General features: G+C 38.5%; 1 pseudogene; it reads left to right on the forward strand.

Moving 5' to 3' along the window:
* The first annotated feature begins 22832 nt into the window (after positions 1-22832).
* On the forward strand, positions 22833-24213 carry LOC138442963 (3-oxoacyl-[acyl-carrier-protein] synthase, mitochondrial pseudogene; annotated as a pseudogene).
* The last annotated feature ends 957 nt before the right edge of the window (positions 24214-25170 follow it).

A 25170-nucleotide genomic window follows, 5' to 3' on the forward strand; every position in this document is an offset into this window, starting at 1 on the left:
AGAAGTATCTGAGCTTACCCAGGCAGATAGAAGGAGAGCTGGGACTCCTCGTTACACTCCTGATTCCCTGAATAGAGCTCTTTGCACTTAACCAAGCTGCTTTCCTGATATTTGACTAGCTTTGGAAATTGCAGATTCTAAAGGCTATGAATCCAAATGCTTGTGCATTTGGCTTTTCCTTTGTACATTTTATAATAGCTCTGTGGCTGTGGAGAAGGTAATCTACTTCTCAGTGTGCGTGTCCTTTTACTACCGGCGATAATCTACTGAGTTCTGGAGTTCCCATAATATAAGCAACTCCCTTTGTGACTTTAAATTGCTGTAGGTCTGTAATGGTGCTTGGCACTTTAATAATTAGTCTACAGGGAGCTTTAATAGAGTAGGGCAACTGTTTTAATTAACTTAATCCCCAGAACATGAGTTGACCATTAGACATCAAATCACAGTTTAGCTCCAAGTATATTTGAACTCTGAGGAAATCACATTTGTAACTACAGTGGGGATAACATTATCTTCTGTTATAAAACAATGCAGCTGCAGCTTATTTGGCTTCACTGGCCTCTGACATTGTGGTAAATGGAAGTCATTATTTCTATTGGAATGAATGTATAATAGAAACAGTTTAGGAGTTTGGCTTTGGGTAGTGTAGAAATGATGTGTGCTGGTTGGCCTAATTCATAAGAAGCAAAAGACAAATAGGAAAGCCATTTTAAAACTTGCAGAGTGCATATTTTCAGCTGAGTAAAGAAATGCATGCTGCAAAGTGACTTAGAAAGTTAATTTAGCTCAAAAAGAACAATATTGCAATAAGATGTTTTTATGCTCTGGTAACTTACTTTATGTTATTTTTTTAAACTGTAGGATTGACTGTTTTAGTCACTCATTTATTCAGACACCTTTATTAAACATGAGTTATGTATAGGGAAAATGCCAGGTGCAGAGGACATGCAGAAAGCTATTTGCAGTAATAAAACCACAATCTAGAGTTTACAAAATATGCTTTCTTCTATATAAGGGATTTTGTTCTCACAACAAGTTGAAAAGACTTTTTTTTCACTGGTTCATGTATTCCTTTCCACATTCTACATACAATTGAAACATCTATTATTTAGGCAGGGCAATAGACCTCAGGGAGTAGAAAGGAATAAGACACGCAAGGTAACCTTCAAGAACTTAAAGCAAAGTAGGTAGGGCAAGCAAGTAAAAGGGCAATTAAATACTGTGTGATTAAGTTGGATACAAATGTTAATTATAGGGTGCTACAAGAGGACACAGGAAAGAGACTCGTTGTCTTGAGATTCCAGAAATTCTCATAGATGACACAATATTTGGATTAAAAAGCTGAAAATCAAGAGGTGTAGTCAGACCTCAAGTTGGATAAAGTTGTTCCAAGAAAAATTAGTCAATGTGCAAGGACTCAGATCCAAAAGAAATTTGGTCTGATTTTTAATTTTAAAGAAATTTTTCTGCTGGAGAAGAAAATGTGTAACAATTGCAAGGATACATTGATTATTTAAAAAAGAAGGGGACAAGGTGGAAGCAGTGACAGATGTCTTCTTCTTGGGCTCTAAAATCACTGTGGATGGTGACTGTAGCCACGAAATTAGAAGACAATTGCTTTTTGGAAGGAAAGCTATAACAAACCTCGACAGTGTTTTAAAAAACAAAGTTATCACCATGCCAGCAAAGGCAGTATAGTCAAGACTGTGATCTTTTCAGTAGTTATGTACGGATGTGAGAGTTGGATCATAGAGGAGGCAGAACACTGAAGAATTGATTCCTTTGAACTGTGGTGCTGGAAAAGCCTCTTGAGAGTTCCTTGGAAAGCAAAGAGATCAAACTAATCAATCCTAAAGGAAATCAATTCTAAATACTCATTGGAAGGACTGATGCTGAAACTGAAGCTCCAATACTTTGGTCACCTGATATGAAGAGCTGACTCACTGGAAAAGACCCTGATGCTGGGAAAGATTGAAAGCAGGAGAAGAGGATGAGATAGTTGGATGGCACCACCAATTTAATGGACATGAACTTGGGCAAACTCAGGGAGGTGGTGATGGACAGGGAGGCCTGGCGTGCTGCAGTCCATGGGATCTAAGAGAGTCAGACACAACTTGATGACTGAACAACAACAACATACTGCTTCTCAGATTTGTTCAAAATATACATGCTATGTGTATGCATACTCCTAAATATTTTCATACCCAGTATAACATTTTCTTCTCCAAACTAAACTCTGAAAAGATGATTCTACCTTAACACTTTAAAGCATGCTTTCTATTGACATGAATTACAAAATCATTGAGTCACAGAAAATCAGATATGGGAGAAATCTTCAAGTAATAGAATGCTTGAAGCCTTAATGGATTTTTATATTTCTGACAAGTCTTCTTTTAGTATAAATTAGAATATCACTATTATAATATCAGGAATATTTAAATGACCCAGAGGGATGGTATGGGGAGGGAGGTGGGAGGGGGGGTTCAGGATGGGGAACACATGTATACCTGTGATGGATTCATGTTGATGTATGGTAAAACCAATACAATATTGTAAAGTAATTAACCTCCAATTAAAATAAATAAATTTAAAAAAAGAATATTCATTCCATTTTGAGCATCTTCAATATTGTTAAAATTTTCTTTGACTTTCCACGCACTTTCCCAAACACTATTTCTGAAGTTACTTAAGTAAATCTGAGCTCTCTTCAAGAGTAGTTACAGTCATTTCACTTTATCAGAGGAGGATACTGTTCAAGACCCCAGGGAATGTCTGAAACCACATATAGTACTGAACCCAATATATACTGTATTTTTTTACATATACATACCTATAATAAAGTCTGATTTATAAATTAGACACAATAAGTGATTAACATCAGTAGCATAATAAAATAGAGCAATTGTAACAGTATATTATAATAAATGGTATGTGAATGTAAACTCTCTCTCAAAATATCTTATCATATTGTACTCACCCTTCTTGTAATGGTGTAAGATGATCAAATGCCTAATGATGAGGTGAAATGAGGTGAATGAAGCAGGCATTGTGATGTAGCATTAGGCTACTTCAGTTGGTGGTTCCACATCTGCAGATTTGATCCCTGATTGGTTGAATCTGTAGATGCAGAACCCCTACACAAAGGGCTGACTGAGTACATCATTTTATAAGGCACTTGATCATCCATGGGTTTTGTTATCTGTGGGAAATTCTGGAGCCAATCCCCCATGGATACTGAAGGAAGACTGTATTCACCTTCTGATGAGACATTGGGAGAACTGCTTTGGGTGATCCTGGATCATCCAGGCATACGACGTTGACAGTTTGATGCCAGGAGGAGATGATATTGATGATTGGAGATCCCAGTGGGAAGGAAGTGGGACTGTGGGACATTTCATCACAAAACTCAGAATCACACAAAATTTAAGCTTATAAGCTGTTTATTTCTAAATTTTCATTTAATATTTTTGGACCTCAGTTGACAGCAGGTAATTGAAACTGTGGAAAGTGAAACAATGAATAAGGGAGAGACAACTGGATTTGAATTTCTGAAGATGTACATCAGGTTTCTTATAGATCTATGCATTTCAGGTCCATATACATCCACAGGAACCTTGTTATATTTCAGCAATTAGGTTATAAAATTTTGAAGTTGACTAATTTTGCTTTCAAGTGATGTACTATCAACGAGTGAGACAAATGTGTAAAATATTAACTCTAATATTAGACAAAGTGATGTGTGTGTCCAAAGTAAATGGAACATGCCACTAAAACTCAGAACAAAGATTCATATGCTCTCACCCAAATATTAGAGGAAATGTTAGAAAGGAATGGGCATTTTTTAAGTGATCCTTACAGAATGGAAAGGCTAGGTCTACAATGAGATAAAGGGAAATCTGGGTTAAGAATGGGGTGTCTTGGGTAGCTCAGCTGATAAAGAATCTTCCTAAAATGCAGGAGATCCCGGTTCAACTCCTGGGTTGGGACGTTCCACTGGAGAAGGGATGGTCTACTCATTCCAGTATTCTTGAATTTCTCTGGTGAATCAAATGGTAAAGTATCCACCTGCAATGAATGAGACCTGGGTTTGATCCCTGGGTTGGGAAGATTCCTTGGAGGAGGTCTCCAGTATTCTTGCTTGGAGAATCGCCATGGACAGAGGAACCTGGTGGGCTTTAGTCCATGTTGATTACAAAAAGTGGGACACAACGGAGTGACTAAGCACAGCATGGCACAGGATAAGGATAACTCTGTGCGTGACCTGTTCAGTGTTTATAGTGACATGTTTATTGCAGGGTGTTTTTAATAATGCAAAAGGGGATAGAATTAAAAAAAACATTGTGAGTGTAATGTCATGAAAAAAAGAAAAATCATGAGCTTCCAAACAAAAACAGAATGTTCTAATATATGATATCACTTAAATGTGGAATTCAAAAATAATCCAAATGAATATGCATACAAAAGAGAAAGAGATTCATAGATATAAATCAGAATCATGGTTACCAAAGGGAGGGAGAGAAAATTAGGAATATGGCATTAGCAAATATAAATCACTATGCATTAATAGATAAGTGAAATTTACTTTATAGCACAGGGAACTGTTTCCAATATCTTGTAACAACTTATTAATATAATGAAATATAATTGCAAAAAAAAAAAACCTGAGTCATTGCAAGTAAAACTAGAGCAATATTGTTAATCAACTGGACTTCAATTAAAAATAAAAACCATAGAAAGATTCTACGTCACCAAAGTAATCAATATAGATCCTTCCTCCCTGGCAATTTATAATGGAGAGAATGACTATGCTGACTAGTTAATCTCTTCTATTTTAATATAGTGCTTCTTTGAAAGTTGGTTTTCTGAAGATTCAGACTTTGATTTTTCAGCATAAACCTTTTCACTATTATCGAATTATCCTGTTGGAATTTTGGCTTCCTCACACATCATAGCAAAACACTGAATCTGTTGGAGTAATCTCTGTGTTTCAAACATTCAAGGGACTTCTATACTTCATTCAATATATATTCTGAAATAGTATTACAGGTAATCATTACAAGAATTAAAAAAAAAATGCTACACTAAGTCCTAAAGGAATTTCTTCAGGTGTAAAACACAAGGGAAGAAAATGTCAAAAACACACCCAAAACGATTGATAACCCAAAAATGATAATAGGAACACAAATATCAATAATTACCTCATATTTAAATAGAGTAAAAGTTCCGACCAAAAGACACAGACTGGCTGAATGGATACAAAAATAAGACCCATATATATATATACATATATATATATATATATATATATGCTATCCACAAGAGACCCACTTCAGACATAGGGACACATATAGACTGAAAGTGAGAGGATGGAAAAAGGTACTACACACAAATGGAAATCAAAAGAAAAACTGGAATAGCAGTACTCATATTGGATAAAATAGACTTTTAAAAAAGACTACTCTAAGAGAGAAGGAAGGACACTGCACAATAATCAAGGGATCCACCCAAGAAGACAACAAAACAACTGTAAATATTTATGCATCCAACATATAAGCACCTGAATATGTAAGGCAAATGCTAATAACCATTAAAGGGAAAATCAACAGTAACATAACAGTGAGGGTGATTTTAACTGTCCATTTACACCAATAGATAGACTATGCAGACAGAAAATTAGTAAGAAAATACAAGTCTTAATGACACATTCTATCAAATAGACTTAATCGATATTTATAGGACATTCCATCTGAAAGGTGCATGCTCAACATTCTCCAAGCCAGGCTTCAATAATACGTAAACCGTGATCTTCCAGATGTTCAAACTGGATTTAGAAAACCAGAGATCAAATTGCCAACATCTGTTGAATCATAGAAAAAGCAAGAGAGTTCCAGAAAAGACATCTACCTCTGTTTTATTGACTGCCAAAGCCTTTGACTGTGTGGATCACAAAAAACTGTGGGAAAGTCTTAAAGAGATGGGAATACCAGACCACCTATCCTGCCACCTGAGGAATCTGTATGCAGGTCAAGAAGCAACAGTTAGAACTGTTGGAACAAAAGACTGGTTCCAGATAAGGAAAGGAGTACGTCAAGGCTGTATATTGTCACCCTGCTTATTTAACTTATATGCAGAGTACATCATGAGAAATGCTGGGATGGATGAAGCACAAGCTGGAATCAAGTTTGCTGGGAGAAATATCAGAAACCTCAGATATGCAGATGACACCACCCTTATGGCAGAAAGTAAAGGAGAACTAAAGAACCTCTTGATGGAAGTGAAAGAGGAGAGTGAAAAAGTTTGCTTAAAACTCAACATTCAGAAAACTAAGATCATCACATCCAGTCCCATCACTTCACTGCAAATAGATGGGGAAACAATGGAAACAGTGACAAACTTTATTTTTGGGGGTCTCCAAAATCACTGCAGATGGTGATTGCAGCCATGAAATTAAAAGAGGCTTGCTCCTTGGAAGAAAAGCTATGACCAACCTAGTAGCATATTAAAAAGCAGAGACATTATTTTGCCAACAAAGGTCTGTCTAGTCAAAGCTTTGGTTTTTCTAGTAATGTGACAGTTGGACCAAATCAAGTTAGAAATGAAGAAGGAGAAGCCACAATTGATACCACAGAAATACCAAGGATCATAGAGACTACTGCAAGCAACTGTATGCCAAACCGAATCCAACAACCCATTAGAAGCATCATACACCATAATCCAGTGGGATTACCCCAGGGATGCAAGGATTTTTCAGTATATAAAAATTAATCAGTGCCATACACCATATTAGCAAATTGAAGAATAAAAACCATATGATCGTCTCAATGGATACAGAAAAAGCTTTCAACCTGATTGCGTCCAGCTGTGCAAGGCATTGTAAAGGCTTGGGCTGCTATTTTGTGACAAAAAAGTTTGATATCCAAGGGTATGAGGCAGATGACTGTTTTACCTTTTAAAAGGAACATTTTAACTTATATATTGAGGGCAGGAGAGGAGAAAGAATACAAACTGGGAGACCAATTAGGAAGCTATTTTGATAAGCCAGAGTGATAGCCATGGGATATAGAGAGAAGCCTTCTGAGTTTTTATTGAAGTAGAGTCAATGTGATTTCTTAACTGACTGATACAGCATATGAGAGAAAGAAAGGAGTCAAGGATGTCTTCAAAGCTTTGACGGAACTCCCATGACAACCTTAAAGTCTGAACCTGTTCCTTCAAAGCTGCCGATTAGATCATTGGGAAAAAAACTAAAATTGAGAGCACCATTGAAATAACAGGAAAATTCATCTTGAAAACTCCTATTGCCTCAGGCTGAATCATAACTTTGTACTGTCCACAGGAGGCACAGATCTTTATTCAAATGAACAACATAAAAAACAAAAATCTTAGACAAACTATCAAATGAAAGCTCTGCTAAAATAAGCCAGACTCTTTTGGAAATTCAGAATCTCAAAATGACATCTAAACCATACTATGTGTATAGCTTCCTACCTTGACCTTGAACCAACTCAGGAGTGCCAGCTTACCAATCGGGAACAATGCCATGGCATCCTACACCCATTATAATTTTAAAGGTGTCCAAAATGCTTTAATATATTATAAAATCAGAAATATATATTAATATAACCAATTTGAATTACATTCATCATTGTACTGAAACAGCCATAAAATGCTTAGTTGAAGAAAGGACCCACAAACACAAAAATGCTTAGGGCTTAGGAAAGTCAAAACATGACCCAGAGGTCCAGATCACTGATCTGCATACTACAGTAATCTAGTATTATTAACTTTATTCTTTTTCACCAGAACACCTAATTCTTTATCATCAGAGTTTCGAAACTCTATTTATCAAACTATAATTTCAGGTGGATATATTTTTTTATAAAAATAATGCACCTGGTTTTTAAATATTGTCAATTAACTTGATTCCAATACACTTTATTTCTTTGAAATTAAGCATTAGGGAAGTAAAGAAAAACACAGTAATATTTTCTCTTTCAAAACCCGCTGTGTTCTCTTTCTTTAAGAAATTCTTTTTTTTTTATACTCTCTGTTAGGAGTTGAATTTTGGACATACGATTGAATAATCAAGGGAAATAATTGCACAAAGGTGCTGGACCAGGGCAACCTGAAACAGCAGGCAAATGTAACCCCATATCTGATACTCCACAGAATTGGCAATGCTGTATTTTGCTTACCTTGAGGAGTCTGGAAAACAAAATGAAACAGTAGAGCCAAAATCTGTTTCTTTCTGCAAAGTGAGCCAAAAAAAATGTTTTCAACTGATTAAAAAAGGCTTCAGTCAGTGCTGCGATACTTTTGTTCAGTTCAGTTCAGTTGCTCAGTAATGTCTGACTCTTTGCGACCCCATGAATCACAGCACGCCAGGCCTCCCTGTCCATCACCAACTCCCGGAGTTCACTCAGACTCATGTCCATCAAGTCAGGGATGCCATCCAGCCATCTCATCCTCTGTCGCCCCCTTCTCCTCTTGCCCCCAATCCCTCCCAGCATCAGAGTCTTTCCCAATGAGTCAACTCTTTGCAGGAGGTGGCCGAAGTATTGGAGTTTCAGCTTTAGCATCAGTCCTTCCAATGAACACCCAGGACTGATATCCTTCAGAATGGACTGGTTGGATCTCCTTGCAGTCCAAGGGACTCTCAAGAGTCTTCTCCAACACCACAGTTCAAAAGCATCAATTCTTTGGTGCTCAGCCATCTTCACAGTCCAACTCTCACATCCATAGATGACTACTGGAAAAACCATAGCCTTGACTAGACAGACCTTAGTTGGCAAAATAATGTCTCTGCTTTTGAATCTGCTATCTAGGTTGGTCATAACTTTCCTCCAAGCAGTAAGCGTCTTTTAATTTCATGGCTGCAGTCACCATCTGCAGTGATTTTGGAGCCCCCCAAAATAAAGTCTGACACTGTTTCCACTGTTTCCCCATCTATTTCCCATGAAGTGATGGGACCAGACTCCATGATCTTCATTTTCTGAATGTCGAGCTTTAAGCCAACTTTTTCACTCTCCACTTTCACTTTCATCAAGAGGCTTTTTAGTTCCTCCTCACTTTGTGCCATAAGGGTGGTGTCATCTGCATATCTGAGGTTATTGATATTTTTCCTGGCAACCTTGATTCCAGCTTGTGTTTCTTCCAGTCCAGCTGTGATATTAAAGTGAAGTCGCTCAGTCGTGTCCGACTCTTTGTGACCCCATGGACTGTAGCCTACCAGGCTCCTCTGTCCATGGGATTTTCCCAGCAATAGTACTGGAGTGAATTGCCATTTCCTTCTCCAGGGAATCTTCCTGACCCAGGGATTGAACCCAGGTCTCCCGCATTGTAGACAGACGCTTTACAGTCTAAGCCGCCAGGGAAGGAAAGACAAATAATAAAAATAGACAAAAAGTTATGTTCTTCTACATTTTTTTTATTTCCTGAAAACTATCTCTTGTGTTTAAATTTCTGTTTTTGCTTTTTTTGCCTGCTTGTTAGTACATAGATGGCAGCATCAAGACTTAAGGCCTGAGGTCATTTACTGAACTTTCTAGAAATATTCACAATGGACAGTCCAGTGGTTAAAAGGCCCTTAAATGCTCATTCTTGGCACACAAGAAGGCCTTGAACAATGTCTTGGGCTGAGGTTCTGGGAGTTGGAGAAAGAAGGAGTAAGTATGCTTGGATTGCAGTGTGTGGAGAAGGCAATGGCAACCCACTCCAGTACTCTTGCCTGGAAAATCCCATGGATGCCTCGGAGCCTGGTAGGCTGCAGTCCATGGGGTCGCTAAGAGTCAGACACGAATGAGCTACTTCACTTTCACTTTTCACTTTCATGCACTGGAGAAGGAAATGGCAACCCACTCCAGTGTTCTTGCCTGGAGAATCCCAGGGACAGGGGAGCCTGGTAGAAGTGACTTAGCAGTAGCACAGCAGCAGGAGTGTGATAGTGGAGTGTGCTTGAGATATTTATGAAACATCAGCATTCAGAACCAAGGAGAGGGACAAGAGAGAGTCGTAAAGTTCAAAGTTAGTGGGCAAGAAATAGACACCTTAAATATGAATTGCTGCCTGAACTGAGAGAATCAAGGGCAAAAAATGTCCTTCAGGGACTTCCCTGGAGATCCAGTGGTTAAGACTCCAAGCTTCCAGTGCAAGGGTATGGGTTCGACCCTTAGTCAGGGAACTAAGTTCCCACATGCCATGCAGCATGGCCAAATTGTGTATATCTATATAAATGTCCCTCAAAGCCATGCATTTACCTACACTCTTTGTCTCTACTCCTTCCTTCATTTTTCTCTCGTCCGCTGTGAGAGGCAGTTTAACCTGATGATAAGAAAGCTGACTGACCAGTTTTAAATCCAAGTTCTGACATTTTCTGGGGTTACTTAAGCAGCAGGAACTTCCCACAATAGCACATTCATTAAACAGGCATACTAAGAATAAACACCCCATTTGTTGGTTTTCAAGCTTAAATTTGATCATTTATAATCAGCACAGAACTTCACATAGTACAAATGCTAAGTAAATATTATCATTATTTTTATGCTCTTTGATAGAAAAAACTAAGTTAAATTTGAAAACAGGATACTTAAAAAATTTAAGGTTTACTTTCATGTGGGAGTTAATCTTTGGCTCCGTACCTCTTAATAGTCAGTCCCATGCAACTCTTTTTGAACCCATTAAAATTTATTGGAAATAATATTTAAATTATAAGGACTTCAATTTTCTTGGTTACACCCAATGAAACAATATATAATTTTTGCTAATATTTGTTTAGTCTCTCTTTCTGTCATCTACTTTAATAGATTTAAAATCTTTTAACAATAAGTAGTTTATAAACAGTTGTTTTTCCAAAAACCATCACTATAAGAAACAGCCCAAAGTGGCTGAACTGGCATTTCCTGTCTTTAAAAAAAAAAATTTGAAAATGAATGACAAGTAGACTAATAAAAAAGATATAATAAGTGTGGTTAAATTTAATAATCTATCTTTTTTAAAAAAATCATTCTGAAATTATTAAAGTATTGCTGTGGTATATCTATTCTTATGATTCAATTGTAATGCTTCTATTCGTTGAAAACTTTAGAACTAAAATTTTTGATGAAAATAGGGTAAAATGCTCTGCCTCATTGCTTAACAGTATATAAAAAAGAAGATGAACTGATAAAAAAATGTAATTTACATTTCAAATATGAGCTGCAAAACAGAAAGTAATGCTGGGCCATAGATACTATTTCCTTTTCTTTAGCCAACAACTGGCATTTTATTTCTATGTCTGTGACTGTTGTTTGACTTTAAGACTGCTTTATTCATCTCCACATTCTTCCCTGAGCATTCTGCTTGCTTTTCCTCTCACAGTTCCTGGTACTCATGTGCCCTTATGAAATGTCTTGAATGCATGAATCATTGCAATTCATTTGAGCTTATTTAGGGAGTAAAAATTATATGTGGGCCCTGTGTTTAAAGCTGGGCATAAGACAAAGAAGAAAACAGATCAAATCCCTGCCCTCAGTTTACTTGTATTGTCATAACGATACAGTCACAGCACTTGTGAGGCCAAGTCACATCTGGCCAACAGGGTAACCTGCAATCTTGAGTATAAGAAGAGCCCACCATGAAGCTCTGAGATTCAGGGACTTGTGAAGGTATTCTCAAGAATGATCAAATTAAACCCTCCTAACACTGTTTCCCTTTCACATATGGAGTTTTCTGGGAGGAAAAATACAAATGTCAAATAATTGAATTTCTATGTGCAAGAAGAAAAAAGTTCAAATTGCAAACCTGCCCAGCTGGTGAAGAATGAAGGTGTGGCTGCTTATACTAGAGATGGAGAATGCCTTCAAATTTTTGAAAAAAAAAATACTATGAACAAATTTAAAAATTAAAATTTCTACTGCACAGGCTGACAATGAATTTGTAAAAGGAAAGGAATAAAACTATTCTGTGGGGTAACATAAAAGACATAGTCTACTTGTGGCCCATGGGAATGTCTAAGGATATGATGACTTTTGGAAAAATAGTTCTTTTCTTTATATGGCTTCACAGGGTATTTGGAGCATATTTATATATATATAACTGGTGAGTGTCTGTGCTTTGACCAATAAGTCAGGGTCACCAGAAGAATTTTTTTTTTGAGGTACATACCTTTACCTCTAACTGACTGCAATACCTCTAAGTGGGATTGGATCTTGTGATAACTTTCTGCAGAGAAACAGAACAAATAGGATATGGATATATCTCTATATCTATGGATCTGTTCTCAGTCCCCAGTCACGTCCAACTCTTGCAACCCCACTGACTATAGCTCACCTCTGTCCATGGCATTTTCCAAGCAAGAATACTGGAGCAGGTTGCCATTTCCTACTATAGGGTATCTTCCCGACCTGGGGATCAAGCCTGCATCTTCTGCATTTCCTGCATTAGCAGGCAGATTCTTTACCACTGAGCCACCTGGGAAACGCATATTTATACCTGTATCTATGTTCATGCACGCTAAGTTGCTTCAGTTGTGTCTGACTCTTTGTGGCATCATAGACTGTAGCCCACTAGACTCCTCTGTACATGGGGTTCTCCAGGCCAGAATACTGGAGTGGTTTGCCACTCCCTTTCTCCAGAGGATCGCCCAACGCAAGGATCAAACCCATGTCTGTTATGTCTCCTGAGCTGGCAGGCAAGTTCTTTACTGCTGTGCCACCTGGGAAACCCATCTATACCTATATCCATATATCTTTATATCTATATATACATCGGTGTTCAGTCACCAAGTCATGGCCAACTCTTTGCGACCCCATGGACTGAAGCACACCAGGCTTCCCAGCCCATCACCATCTCCCAGTTTGCCCAAGCTTATGTCCATTGAGTCAGTGATGCCATCCAACCATCTCATCCTCTGTCACCCTCTTCTTCTGCATTAGGGCCTTTTCCAATGAGTTAGCTGTTCACATCAGGTGGCCGAAATATTGGAGCTCGTGTACACCCGTGGCGGATTCATGTCAATGTATGGCAAAACCAATACAGTATTGTAAAGTAAGACAAAAATAAAAAATAAAGAGCAAAAAGAAATTTAAAAAAGAGGTTTGCCTCTCTCTCTCTCTCTGTCTACCACTCTCACACACTAATCACATATTAGCGGATAGTAGGAACTCTCAAGACTGAGACAGAAGTATGTGAAGCCTCTGTGTGTCACTTCTCTGCTAAGGCCAGTAATCACAGTCATCTTACCAAAAGAAGATTGATGTTCCTGGAGAGGGTCTGGAATGGATTACAAGAAGCAAAAGAGAAGTAAAAGATTTGAGCAAGGAAGATGGTAGCTTGGTGGACCATCTCTGGAGAAGACAAAACAAACTTTTCTCTCCTAAAAATTAGAATGAGAACATAAACTATAACACGTTTTTATAGGCAGGTTGGTACTAGAAAAAAGAGACATTTGAACTCATTTGAAAAATGCATTGGCTTGTTCTGAAAGATAATCAGTACTTGGTTCCTTACCAAAATTTCTCTGACATCAAGCAAATGCACAGTTCATGTTTATCCAGATAAAAGCAGAATCTCGGTCTATAGGTTTAATATTACCTGGCAGTGAAGGTTCTCTCAAAATAGATGCTTATTTTAAAAATTATAAATTCTTATTGGGTCTTCTACTCCCCTAGGTAGCCCTACCACTTAGCACACAATAGTACCTGGACCTCTGCATCCATCTCCATTGTAGAAATGCACAAAGATGTTGAGCCAGAGTCTTTGATGTTTTATATCTGCTCAAGGTGCTTGCTCTTTTAAAGGAATTCTATTATCAATGATTTTGCAAAGAAAAATGAAGCTGTTGGGTCAGGAACTGTTTATCTAATTTATCTTTCATGATTAGCTGGATATTTTAAAGGAAAGTGGGCTTGAAGGAAGAAGTAATGAGTATTTTGCTCTGAGCACAAGGCATATTTCATTCAAAATATACTTGGTTTTTAGCCAGGCTTTCCAGACTTTCATTTATCTTTACTTAAATTCAAGTGTGTTACTGAAGCTAAAGGTCACTTTATTTACCAAAACCAAAATGTCAACAAATAAGCATTCTCTATCCTGCTTTTCTCAAATCAGCATGCAGAGGACAAGACACAATGCTCTAAGACCTTCTCCACAGAGATATTAAATGAAGGAATTAATCCATACAAAATATGTTGATTCCTGGTCTACTTACCCACAGGAACAGAAAGGATAATGTGTCAGGAATCAAAACCTGTGTTCTAAATAATCCAGAGCAGGAATCCATGGGAATAATTGTAATGATTCTGGAAGATCTGGCCTGAGAAGTAGGACACATTGGTTCCTAGGGCATCAGAGCTATCAAGTGCCTGTATATCTGTAGACAAACTGCTCTGACCCTCTGGCCCTCACATTCAACTTCCTGAAAATTGATGATAAAACTTTCTTTGAGAGCGATTGCTGTAAAATGAAACAGGACCCTGGAAATGATGGGAGTTAGATATACTACAAGAGCTAAAAAATATTATATACAGTTGAATTTTAACAATAATGATTATGACAGTGTGATCATGCTAACTCTAAGTGTGGATACTCTTTTTGGAATATAACTGATTTACAATGCTATGTTAGTTTCAGATGTACAACAAAGAGAAATCAGTTATACATATGCATATATCCACTCTTAGATTCTTTTCCCATATAAGTTATTACAGAGTATCAAGTAGAGTTCCCTCTGCTATACAGTAGATCCTTATGAGTTATCTATTTTATATATAGTAGTGAATATGGACACTTATGATGAAGCTTCTGTGTCCTTGCACATATGGGGACACATCCATGAATTCTGCCATTCTGCAATCACTTTTTTGAAGCCCTATTATGTGTCATGCACTGTTATAAATGCTGTGGAAGGCCGCAGTAATAAACCATAACACTGTTACAGTGGGAATCAATGTTTAAACTTGATTGGGGACCACCTAGGAGATACACTGAACTTAGACATCCAAGAGGAAAACATCCAGCTGAAGGGATAGACTGTTTCAGGGATGGTTGCCCGTGTTGTTAGAAGCTGAGGTTCAATTCTTAGAGAAAGACTAATAAATAAGAGTTAAAGTGCAACTTCCATTTTTTTGGCTTTTAGGAGAAATAACAACTAAATTTATTCTATATTGTGATATAGCAGTCTTAAAAATTGTATATTCTGAAAAATTGTGCATAAAAATGGGGCTTGTGGGAAAAATTGGACTGATGTAGATCACTCTAAAAGCTATTATAAACAGAATGCCCATAAAACATAACTATAATCCTAATAAAAATAGCAGCTTCCAGATGGTGCTAGCAGTAAAGAAGTCACTTGCCAATGCAGGAAACATAAGAGACCCGGGTTCGACCCCTAAGTTGGGAAGATCCACTGGAAGAGGAAATGGCAACCCATTCTAGTGTTCTTAAAGCATCTGGCTGTAATGCAGGAGGCCTGGGTTCAATCCCTGGGTCAGGAAGATCCCCTAGAGAAGGAAATGGCAACCCACTCCAGTATTCTTACCTGGAAAATTTCATGGATGGAGAAGCCTGGTAGACTACGGTCCATGGGGTCACAAAGAATTGGACACGACTGAGCGACTTCACTTTCATTTTCTAGTATTCTTGCCTGGGAAATCCCATGGAAATCCCATAGCCTGATGGTCTACAGTCCATGGGGTAGCAAAGAGTTGGACACGACTGAGCATCTGGGCATGCAAAGATGTATTAAATCCTTCAGAAACAAAAACTGCTCTGGAAATGATAGGACTTTACCTTAAAAAGGTAAGAGACAAGTAGTTAAAGGGAACTTGTTTAAACAAAAAAAATGCTGGGAAGACTATGTCACAAGGACAAGGTTAAAATGCATACAAGTCAGGAAAATGTCCAAAACAGAATAGGCGGTCAATATTAGCCCTGGGAGGACAGTGGACGTGGCTGACGAACAGGACCAGTTCCTCAACTGCTTCCTGTGCTCAGCTGATAATTACCACAAATTAGCTGACTAGGAAGTATTCCTTTTCAACGAATGTGACTTCTCCATTATGCTAACATCAGCCCCTTATTTGTCAAGTGCATATGAGCTGATTCACCTTATAAAAACTCCCATTGTTGCAGAAGAGATGAGATATTTATTAAAATATGATGATGGATTCTGAGGAGTTCTGCCCTCGGGCGCATTATCTTGCTTGCCATACTTCCTCACACTTCATGTGAGATGAATAAATATGTATTCCATGAATGGCTCTAAATCTAATACTCCTTAGTGGCATTGTGCAGGAAAAGCTAGTCTCACTGTGTCCTCCTTTCGCAAGCTCCTGGTGCTTGGTACTTCAATTGCTTGTCGTCACTCACTTACTTCTTATTCCTTTATTAGGAAAAATGTGTAATTTCTTTAATTTTAAGGGAAGTTGAAGATCAACTGCTACTTATTGATTGAGCATTGCATTATGCTTGCTGCTAAGTCACTTCAGTTGTGTCTGACTCTGTGCAACCCCATAGACATCAACCCACAAGACTCCCCCACCCCTGGGATTCTCCAGGCAAGAACACTGGAGTGGGTTGCCATTTCCTTTTCCAATGCATGAAAGTGAAAAGTGAAAGTGTAGTCTCTCTCTTAGAGACCCCATGGACTGCAGCCTACCAGGCTCCTCTATCCATGGGATTTTCCAGGCAAGTGTACTGGAGTGGGGTGCCATTGCCTACTCCGGTATTATGCTTAAATAAGCTATTTAATCTTAAAGGCCAAACTGTTTGCTAAGTTTTATAAGTTCAACCAAAAAATAAATAAATAAATAAATAAACAACTGAAGTTCATGAGGATTGGGTACTTTGTCCAAAGACATGCTCAGGTAGAAGTTGTTGGAACTATTGTATAATCCAGGTGTATCTTCCTCTCAACATTTACACTTTCTTCCCCATCTCTTGCTAGTGCTAAATGATAGTAGTAGAAGGCTTGAAAATGAAAGTGGAAGTGACTCAGTTGTGTCCGATTTTTGTGACTCCACGAACTATACATTTCAGCTCAGTTCAGTTGCTCAGTCGTGTCTGACTCTTTGCAACACCATGGACTGTAGCACGCCAGGCCTCCCTGTCCATCATCAACTCCCGGAGTTTACTCAAACTCATGTCCACTGAGTCAGTGATGTCATCCAACCATCTCAACCTCTGTCGTCCCCTTCTCCTCCTGCCTTCAATCTTTCCCAGCATCAGGGTCTTTTCCAGTGAGTCAGCTCTTCACATCAGGTGGCCAAAGTATTGGAGTTTCAGCTTCAACATCAGTCCTTCCAATGAACATTCAGGACTGATCTCCTTTAGGATGGACTGGTTGGATCTCCTTGGAGTCCAAGGGACTCTCGAGAGTCTTCTCCAACACCACAGTTCAAAAGCATCAATTCTTTGGCACTCAGCTTTCTTTATAGTCCAACTCTCACATCCAAACATGACTACTGGAAAAACCAAAGCTTTGACTAGATGGGCATTTGTTGGCAAAGTAATATCTCTGCTTTTTAATATGCTGCCTATGTTGGTCATAACTTTCCTTCCAAGGGGTAAGCCACTTTTAATTTCATGGCTGGAATCATCATCTGCCGTGATTTTGGAGCCCGGGAAAATAAAGTCTGTCACTATTTCCACTGTATCCCCATCTATTTGCCATGAAGTGATGGGACTGGATGCCATCATCTTCGTTTTCTAAATGTTGAGCTTTAAGACAACTTTTTCACTCTCCTCTTTCACTTTCATCTAGAGGCTCTTCAGTTCTTCACTTTCTGCCATAAGGGTGGTGTCATCTGCATATCTGAGGTTATTGATATTTCTCCCAGCAATCTTGATTCCAGCTTGTGCTTCATCCAGCCCAGTATTCCTCATGATGTACTCTGCAAATAAGTTAAATAAGCAGGGTGACAATATACAGTCTTGATGTATTCCTTTTCTTATTTGGAACCAGTCTGTTGTCCCATGACCAGTTCTAACTGTTGCTTCCTGACCTGCATACAGGTTTCTCAAGAGGCAGGTCAGGTGATCTGGTATTCTCATCTCTTTCAGAATTTTCCACAGTTTATTGTGATCTACACAGTCAAAGGCTTTGCCATAGTCAATAAAGCAGAAATAGATGTTTTTCTGGAGTTCTCTTGCTTTTTCCATGATCCAGCAGATGTTGGCAATTTGATCTCTAGTTCCTCTGCCTTTTCTAAACCCAGCTTGAACATCTGGAAGTTCACAATTCATGTATTGTTTTAGCCTGGCTTGGAGAATTTTGAGCATTACTTTGCTAGCACATGAGATGAGTGCAATTGTGTGGTAGTTAGTCCGTTGAATTCTCCATGCCAGAATATTGGAGTGGGTAGCCTTTCCTTTCCCTAGGGGATCTTCCCAAGCCAGGGATCAAACCCAGGTCTCTTACATTGCAGGCAGATTCTTTACCAGCTGAGCCACAAGGAAAGCTTAAGAATACTGCAGTGGGTGACCTACCCCTTCTCCAGCAGATCTTCCAGAGCCAGGAGTCAAACTGGAGTCTCCTGCATCACAGGCAGATTCTTTACTGAGCTGTCAGGGAAGGCTTATTCACGTCTATGTAATGTATTTTCTTACAGAAATCAAAATCTTCACCTTAAGTGGTAAAGATTTGCATTAAAATGTTATTAATCTTCTCTGATTAAATAAAAAGGGAATGTTGTTCTTTCTTAAATTTCACACATATAGTTCCACTTAAAACAATCTGAGAGATAGATGTCTAGAGCCTTCAGTTTAAGTGGACTCTATTGCCATTAATTCTTGATTCAGCTCCTAAATAGAGCTGGTAAAACTTCTTATATTAATAGAAATAGAAATGGTTGATCTCAACTTTTAAGAACTTTAAGAAACATTGAAGGGTTTTTGGATTTCTGTCTAGTCATATATATTTTTATAAACACCCTAGAATTTTGATAGTACTTTTTTTTTCAGACACTAGAAACATAATTGAAAGAATCAATTCATTGTTTAGTACAGTATATGTCTTAACTCATAAAAGAGTCCAAATAAAATAACCTCAGTTTTCTTGCCCAAAGAAAGAAATTTCTTTTCTTTAAAAGAAATTTGCTCCACAGTTGGGTTCTGACTCCGAGTTCTGTCAGTCTTGTTGACAAAGCAATTTTCTTCTTATCTATTGTGTGTAAAGTTCTGATCTTACTTCCCTAATAATTCCCTTTTTTTCTTGTAGTCATAATTGACTTTGCTTTCAGTTCAGTAATTCATTCAACTGTTCTGTGTACTGGGAATATGTTGGTAGAAACAAAACATAACAAAAGCAGGTTTATGTTTTCTTGTATTATATATTCTGGTGGGGGAAAAGTTTTAGGGAGAATTTATAAGCAATAAAAAGTTAATTTCAGATTTGTTTTATAAAACTGATAATTGGTTTTATTCAGAGGGATAGTTCAAATCCACCACTAAATAATAAAAGAATACACTTTTCTTTTCTACATATTAGCGATTTAATGTATTTTTAAAATATTATACATGTTCAGTGACTGTCTTTATCTGATTAGCCCTTACTAGGACTCTTGTCTTATAGAGAGCAGGGGCCTCAAGAAATGAGACGCACTTTCTAAAAGGTATAAAAAGCACAAGGGCTTCCCAGGTGGCACTAGTGGTAAAGAACCTGCCTGTCAATGCAGGAGACATAAGAGATGTGGGTTCAGTCCCTGGGTTGAGAAGATCCCTGGAGGAGGGCATGGCAACTCACTCCAGTATTCTTGGCTGGAGGCTACAGTTCATAGGGTCATGAAAAGTCAGACACATTTGAAGGGACTTAGCACACACTCATACACAAAAGTTACAAAGTATCAGGTGAAATGTTAGAGTCCCTGGGATGGTGCTAGGAGCGAACAACTTCCTTTAGCCATGTGGGTGGGCACTATGACAGGGTGATTGTCTTGGAGCATCTCTGGTTAATTGCACTTTACAAAAATGACCCTAGTGATATATTGCTGCTACTGCTGCTAAGTCGCTTCAGTCATGTCCGACTCTGTGTGACCCCATAGAAGGCAGCCCACCAGGCTCCCCCGTCCCTGGGATTCTCCAGGCAAGAATACTGGAGCGGGTTGCCATTTCCTTCTCCAATGCATGAAAGTGAAAAGTGAAAGTGAAGTTGCTCAGTCATGTCCGACTCCTAACGACCCCATGGACTGCAGCCCACCAGGCCCCTCTGTCCATTGGATTTTCCAGGCAAGAGTACTGGAGTGGGTTGCCATTGCCTTCTCCATAGCAATATATTGGGTGTTACAAAATTTTTCAGACTTTTCTGAGCAAAAGGTGAATTCTGAATGTTGTTCCTTTAAAAAAGGAATCATATGTGGTGACATGCTTTGTGTGGTAGAAGTGACACTTCAGGGATTTCATGGCTAACAAAAGTGGTAATAGCTTTTAGCTGCTTCTCCTTCTCTTTGGGGATCTGAAACTTGAGATACATGAGCTGACGTATAGGTGTCCATCTGGTGTGAAGTTTCCATATTTAAGAAGCCACATGGCAATAGATAAAGATGTCCAAGTAACCCTCAAATTTCAGTACCTAATCATTTGAGTCTTAGTGTCAATCTCTAGAAACATAAATGAACAAACCAACCTCAGCCTCTGGCTGACCTAGCTCATGCCAGGTAGAACAGAGATGAGCTATCTCCACAGATTCTTGCCTGAATTACAGATAAGTGAGCAAACAAAATGCCAATGTTTCAAACTGCTCAGATTTGCGTTGGTTTATTATGCAGTGCTGCAACTGAAACAATTACATATGTGTAAATCAAGAGAGAGTACCATGGACATGTTACAGAAACTTAATGTGTCCTACGTAACTCAGAGGGACAGTTGAGATACTTGCCCTGACTATTGAATGTGTTGACTCTTAAATACACAAAAAATGCATTCAAACTGAGATTTCTAGAACCCTTTTTTGTTCCACTGAATAGCTGTATTTAATAATAGAAAAGTCAGAAGTAGGAAATAATATATGTGCTTTTAAGTCATTGTCTTTGTGGCATTTTCTGGGTAAAGTTCAAGCAAAACACTAACTGGTATTTTTTAAAGAGTTTTCTCTATATATTATAAAGTGATTAAAAGTAAAAAAGGGAAGTGAATATGGAAAATTGAAGTATTTGACTCTAATTTTTGCCCTACTTTAACCCATATTCTCTGTCATATAACTTTACAGTGCCAGCCCATTATGGACAAGCTCCACCTCATCTCTTGAATTTGAACTTAGCCTTATGACTCATGATCAGTGGATGTTATTTAGTAGACTTGAAGCCATGAAAAGGCTTATAAACACCTTTATATAATCTGCTTGTGCATTTGTGTCTCTGTTAATTCCATTAAAACATGCCTGAGGTTACATATAGGAGGTTGGAGTCACGTGCAGTAGAGCGGAAAATACCAGTAGCCTAGTCTCCCAAGAAAGGACCATCTAAATCAACTGACAGCCAGCTAACCCAGATGTAGAACTGAGGCAGGCAGAGATTGAAAACAACACCCAACCAAGGTCAATATAAATCTCTTTCTCTCGGACTCATGAGATTATTAAAAGCATATTGTTGAAGCTTGCCGAGTTTCTGTATGGTTATTATGCAGCACTGACAGTGAATATAGCTTGTATTTAATTTCAACAAATGACTCTAACATTACAATGGGGAAGAAAGTTACACGTGTGTAAGAATGGAATTTTTACTTGACTAATAATTTGACAATGCCTTTTTGGTGTCTATATTTGTAGTTCAGATACCTTAAAATGTCTTGTAGTGTCATAAGAAGTACAAGGTTGTCTGAGAAAGAATAATTAACTCAGGATTCCAGTGTGCAAAAGATTACAGGAAAAGATGAAATGCAACAGAATATGAAGTAATGGGAGCAACCACTAAAAAAACTAAAAAGAGAGGTATAACTGATATGCTAAGAAAAGAGAGAAAGTCAAATCATATAAAATGATCAGTTAAGACCAAAAAAGGTGATTGTGCCGAGGATCGTGGCTGTGTGGGCGCCAGAGGTAAGGTGCAGGGACCGGGTGGTCACTGCTCTTCTCTGTCCACCTTCCAGTGCCCAGACTGGTTAGGGTTAGGTAGTGAGAGGTTCCTGGAGGACCTGGGCCTGGTCTTCTCCTTTTGTCCTTGGGTGTCAGGTGAGATGCAGAGTTGACCACCTAAACTGACCTTCACTGTCCCAGAAACCCTGATTATCTCCAAAGTGAAGATCAAAAAAGTCCATTCACATCAACCTCAAATAATAGGCCCTGAAATGTGTGTTTTGTGCCAATGATATCAGAAATATTATTTGTAATTAGGCTTTGGTAGTCCTGAGAAAGGATGCTTTCTGCTATCTGTATCTGGCTTGGAGTTCCTGTATATTTTTCATTATAAAGTTCTGTTGGGGTGAATCAAATGAATCACTATTTTACTTCATTGTCTTGGAATGTCTGAGAGGACTTAGTGTCTAAAAACAGTTGAGTACAAACAGGTGGTTTGATGATAAGTATTAATTAAAACCAGATAATGTTATTTTGGGCTTCCCAGGTGGCAAAACAGTGAAGAATTTGTCTACCAATGCAGGAGACATGAGTTCGATTCCTGGATCAGGAAGATCCCCTGAAGTAGGAAAGGGCAACCCACCCCAGTATTCTCGCCTGGGAAATCCCATGGACAGAGGAGCCTAGAGGGCAGTCTCCTCTGTCCATGGGGTCATAGAGTCGGACATGACTGAATGACTGAACAGATGCGTTGTTTCTTAAACCTTTAAGCTATTTAAACAACAGTGAATACCTGCTGGACGTGTCGCGGTCTGTTATAGGAATATCTGTGATTCTCTGAATCTCAACCATGCTGTCAAAAGGCTTACAAAATTTCCTAAAAATTGCAAACTCTCATTTAATATATACAAGAGTATTCCAAGGATTAATAAGTCAAAGGAAGGTTTTAGGAACTATACCAATACTTTGATTACCTAGGCAAGTTGTGGTTACAGGCATATCTTAGTGACTCCTCTTTGAATTTGATCACAGCTGGTATGGGATCGTCTGTCCAGGGACAGAGTGGAACCTTTTCAGTGGTCGGTGAAGAGTATCAATAACCCTTGAAGTGTTGTGTTTATATGCAAAGAGGCTGCAATGAAGATCAATTCAATGAAAAAAGCTTTGTGCCCAAATCAAATGTCAAGTCCATGTCTTCTCCCACCATTATGGCCACTGGGGCTGCAGAGTTAACCTTGAAAGATTCTAATTGGCATCTTCAATCAGAAGCTGATCATGTGTTGCAATTGGCACGGGAATGGTTCCTCTTGGAGTTATTTCTGAAACTGCTGTGATGTTTCAAACAAAAGGTTACAATAAAGTCAACCCATTCTTTGTCCCTCAGTTTCTGATCAATATGGCAGCAGGCCAGGTCATTCAATATAAAGTCAAGGGCCCCAATCAAGCATTACCCACAGCCTATACCACAGAAATTTATGCAGTGGGAGACTCTTAGATTTATAACACATGACTCTACTGACGTGATGGTGACTGGAGGTACATATTCTCGCATCAGCCGTTTATCACTTGCTGGATTTTCCAGAGCCTGGGCTCTGATCCTAAGTTAGCATGTCGACCATTTCATCTAGAGACGGCTTTGTAATGGGAGGAGGTGCACTGTGCTGGTGGTAGAAGAAAGGAGCAGGCTGTACAAAGAGGGGACTGGATGTACGCAGACATCTTGAGCTGTGGACTCTCAGGTGATGCCCGTCACACGACTGCCCCCAGTCCTGGAGGAGAGGTGCTTTAAGGTGTATGGCTGCTGCTGTAAAGACACAGGTGTATAACCTGAAGAGATATCCTGTATCAACGTGTATGATACTTCCACACTGTTGGGAGACGCTGCCAAAAGGAAAGCCATCAAACATCTTTTCAAAGACCATGCATACTCCCTTGCCATTTCCTTTAGCAATGAGCCATGGGACACCTGCTGGGGGCTGCCAGGGACACTGAGGAAGATTACCACCCGGGCTTGCTGTTATAGAAAACTGCCATCTACTTTAAACCTGGACTGTACAGAATCACAATTGGGTCTCAATTATGTTCCATTCAAGGCATGCACAATCCCCATTATCTGCATCCTGCACCAGAGTGGTACACTTGGTACAGCTGATGAACCTACAATGACACATCATTATCATACAAAATCCATAGTTTACATTAGGTTTCACTCTATGTTGTGTACTCTATGAGTTTGGAAAAATGTATAATGAAATGTATTCATCGTGATAAAATCATACAAAGTACTTTTACCATCCTAAAAATTCTCTGTGCTCTGCCTGTTCTGCCCTCCCTTCCCTTTAACCCCAGGCAACCAGTGCTCCTTTTTATACAGTTTCTATAGTTTTGTCTTTTTCAGATATCATCTAGTTGGAATCATATAGTATGTAGACTTTCAGATTGCATTCTTGCACTTAGTAATATGCATTTACAATTCCTCCGTGTCTTTTTATGGACAGATCTTTTTTTTTTTTTTTTAGATGCTGACTAACATTTCATTTTATGTGATGCACCGTAGTGTATTCATGTTTCTACTGAAGAATGTTTAAAGTAGATCCAAGATTTTGTAATTATGAATAAGGCTGCTATAAAACATTCATATGCAGTTTTTTGATGGAAGTAATGTATAGTTCACAAAATACCAATGACTGCTATTGAATTATATGATAATAGTATGCTTAGTTTTGAAAGAAACTACTAAATTGTACTCCAAAGTGGCTGTATTATTTTGCATTTTGGCGAGAACAATAAATGAGAAATTATTCTCATTTATTTACCAGCAATAAATGAGAATTTCTATTGCTCTATATCCTCGCCAGCATTTGGTGTTCTCAGTGTTTTGTATTTTGGCCACTCTAATAGATACATAAGAGTTTCTCATTTTTATTTTTATTTTTTGTTAATTTGCAATTCTCTAAGCTGAGTGCCAAACAATTGATGCTTTTGAACTGTGGTGTTGGAGAAGACTCTTGAGAGTCCCTTGGACTGCAAGGAGATCCAACCAGTCCATTCTGAAGGAGATCAGCCCTGGGATTTCTTTGGAAGGAATGATGCTAAAGCTGAAACTCCAGTACTTTGGCCACCTCATGTGAAGAGTTGACTCATTGGAAAAGACTCTGATGCTGGGAGGGATTGGGGGCAGGAGGAGA

Source organism: Ovis canadensis, chromosome 6 (assembly GCF_042477335.2).
Source record: "Ovis canadensis isolate MfBH-ARS-UI-01 breed Bighorn chromosome 6, ARS-UI_OviCan_v2, whole genome shotgun sequence".
Taxonomy (NCBI): domain Eukaryota; kingdom Metazoa; phylum Chordata; class Mammalia; order Artiodactyla; family Bovidae; genus Ovis; species Ovis canadensis.